The sequence below is a fragment of the Callithrix jacchus genome, chromosome 14 (assembly GCF_049354715.1).
Source record: "Callithrix jacchus isolate 240 chromosome 14, calJac240_pri, whole genome shotgun sequence".
Lineage (NCBI taxonomy): Eukaryota > Metazoa > Chordata > Mammalia > Primates > Cebidae > Callithrix > Callithrix jacchus.
In genome coordinates, this window is record NC_133515.1 from 112,618,191 (window position 1) to 112,621,908 (window position 3,718).

Below are 3,718 nucleotides of genomic sequence, written 5' to 3' on the forward strand. Positions count from 1 at the left end.
AGGTGAGAACTGTGGAGGAAGTCTCCCCAATCTGTACACCATGGTTTTGGGGGTTTTTAAGCCCAGAAGGTGTTGTTGGTTGGTTGTCTGCCGCCCCCCGCGCAACTCCAGGAGTGAGAATAAATGTCTTGAGTCCACCAAACTTAGACCGTTCCCCCCATCTGTTCACTTCTAGAAACAGGTCTAGGGAACCCTCTGTAGTCTACTTGAGAAGTGAAGCCTGGGTCTGTTCAGAGTCCCCCAGCTTCTGAATCCAAAACTGTAAAGCTCTTTTAGGCACTCAAAAGGAATTGCCTAATGCATACATGTACATGACCATGAACACACTGCAAGCACTTCCCACAGCCCCAGCTCCAAACTAGGTGTGGCGGTCACACAGCAGAAAAAGTATTAGGATATTTTTTTCTAGAGTTTAAAAGAACACCTGTAGAGGATTCTGCAGAATTAAATGTCACCCATGGTTTACCATCTGAACTGAACATTATGTATATGGTGTCTTTATTTGGCTCTGTGTTCTGAGCTTACAGGAGGGAGGGGAAGCTCACTTTGGGCTGGAATGGTCAGGAAAACATTCTTTGTGGAAATAGAACCCGAGTGGAGTATTAAAAGGTAGATGCCATTGACTCAGTGGATTTAGAGGCTTTGGAGTTTGGCCTGTGCTGGAGTTGAGAGGTGGAACAGCACTGGGGCGAGTAGGCAGGCCTGGCTGAACCTGAGCCCGGGGATGGAAGTGGGAGAGCCCACGGGAGGTGGGAGAGCACTCCGCCGGACACGCAGAGCACTGAGCAAGAGACTGAGGCTTTGCCCTGAAGGAAATTCTGGACATTAGACGAGGAGAGCAATGGCTTAGAAAGGCTTCTGAAGGCTTTGAGGATGAAGCATGAGCATGAGATCCAGAAGCAGAGGCTGACGCAGGCTCCAGCACAGGTGATCACAGACAAAAAAGTAGTCGAAATGGGAAAATGGGGATAGATAGGAGAAATATCGAGATTCGTTGTTTCTTTTGAAATGATTAGAAGGTCTCGGGGAGGATGGGATTGAGGGGTGATGTCGGGAGAGCAACGTCACTCTAGGAGGACTCAAATGTGAGTCCCAGAACTGCAGGGGCCAGTATAAGGATACAGGGGAGGAGCGTGGGAAACAGAGGCCAGCACAAGGATACAGGGGAGGAGCGTGGGAAACAGAGGCCAGCACAAGGATACAGGGGAGGAGCGTGGGAAACAGAGGCCAGTATAAGGATACAGGGGAGGAGCGTGGGAAACAGAGGCCAGCACAAGGATACAGGGGAGGAGCGTGGGAAACAGAGGCCAGTATAAGGATACAGGGGAGGAACGTGGGAAACAGAGGCCAGTATAAGGATACAGGGGAGGAACGTGGGAAACAGAGGCCAGTATAAGGATACAGGGGAGGAGCGTGGGAAACAGAGGCCAGCACAAGGATACAGGGGAGGAGCGTGGGAAACAGAGGCCAGCACAAGGATACAGGGGAGGAGCGTGGGAAACAGAGGCCAGCACAAGGATACAGGGGAGGAGCCTGGGAAACAGAGGCCAGCACAAGGATACAGGGGAGGAGCATGGGAAACAGAGGCCAGCACAAGGATACAGGGGAGGAGCGTGGGAAACAGAGGCCAGCACAAGGATACAGGGGAGGAGCGTGGGAAACAGAGGCCAGCACAAGGATACAGGGGAGGAGCGTGGGAAACAGAGGCCAGCACAAGGATACAGGGGAGGAGCGTGGGAAACAGAGGCCAGCATAAGGATACAGGGGAGGAGCGTGGGAAACAGAGGCCAGTATAAGGATACAGGGGAGGAGCGTGGGAAACAGAGGCCAGTATAAGGATACAGGGGAGGAGCGTGGGAAACAGAGGCCAGCATAAGGATACAGGGGAGGAGCGTGGGAAACAGAGGCCAGCACAAGGATACAGGGGAGGAGCATGGGAAACAGAGGCCAGTATAAGGATACAGGGGAGGAGCGTAGGAAACAGAGGCCAGCACAAGGATACAGGGGAGGAGCGTGGGAAACAGAGGCCAGCACAAGGATACAGGGGAGGAGCGTGGGAAACAGAGGCCAGCACAAGGATACAGGGGAGGAGCGTGGGAAACAGAGGCCAGCACAAGGATACAGGGGAGGAGCGTGGGAAACAGAGGCCAGCACAAGGATACAGGGAAGGAGCGTGGGAAAAAGAGGCCAGCACAAGGATACTTTGGAGGAAGCAGGAGAGCATCCTATCAGTTCCTGACACTGAGCTCTACAACTGGACATTATAGTTGGATATGGACTATGAGGATTGAGAACTTCCAGGAAAGAGAGTGAATCATCTTTTAGAGTGATCAATATTGACCATACTTGGTGGCTCACACTTGTAATCGCAGCCCTTTGGGAGGCCCAGGCGGTACATGGCCTGCGGTGAGGAGTTCGAGGCCAGCCTGGCCAACGTGGCAAAACCCCGTCTTGACTAAAAATACACACACAAAAAATAATAGCCCGGCATGGTGGCACATACCTCTAGTCCCAGCTACTCGGGAGACTGAGGTGGGAGAATCGCTTGAACCTGGGAGGCAGAGTCACAGTGAGCCAAGGTTGTATCACGGCACTCCAGCCTGTGTGACAGACCAGCACTCCATCTCAAGCAAAGGTAAACAAACACACATTATACTGAAGGCCAAGGCAGCCTGTGAGAAGAAACTCACTGAAGATGTCTCGTCACATACCTCGACATCTGCAAGTGTGTGCTGAGCAAATGAAATCTTTGTCTGACCTCCATTCTTGCAATGCATCCTCTTGTCTAGGGCTGAATTTCGATATTGCAGGAAGGACAACAGGGTGATGTGGTTGCTAAGTCACGTGGACCTCTGCTTGCCCGTGGCTTGGCCCATACATGTGCCAACTCGTGAAGCAACCCAAGGTGTTGGTTCCAGTCCTTTCCAGCTCATTGCCGCTAAACCAAAGGGCATTTCACTCGTTAAGTGTCCTTGACCTTCCTTCAGTGCAGAGACTATTAAGTCAACAATTATTTATTGATTTCCGACTATGCGCCCAACACGGCTCTAGGCACTGGGGATACAGGATAAATAACTCAAGGCCCACGCTCATAATGTATTAGGGAGAAGGCCACAGAGGCAATTAACAATCATAAAAGTGTATAACGAGCGCACTAATCAGGTTTTGAATCAATAAACGGTTGGTGAAGTGTGGCTGATGGGAGAGAATGGGTTCTCGTAGGAAGTGGGGTTTGATCTGGACCTTAATGGACGAGGAAGAGTGAGGACAAAGCTTTCTGGGGAGGAGGAGACACATGAACAAAGAAATGAAAGCATGACATTTTTTATGTGTAGTGTTTACTTTCGTGATTCATGTTAAAAATGACTGCTTTGTTCCAACAGAGGCCGGAGCGCCTGGAATAATCTCTGTGCTGAGACCTGGAGAGCACCAGCATCCTACGACCCCTCCCACGTGCCCAGGGATCCGCCGGCGTTTCTAGTGTGATGTGTGCACCAGCATTCAAATCGCAAGCTGCTGCTGACAGGCTTTCATCCGCAGCATGCTTTGTGTGGGTGAACGTAAAGCCTGCCAGAGCCTCGGGAGGTGGCTGAATCCCGGGCCCACAATGGAAGACTCTCATTCTTTCACGTTCTCTGGACACTTGAGACCCTTTGTTGCCCCAAAAGGGAGGAACCTGAGAGCTGAGCATTGTGTGCCTCCACTGCGTTGAACATGG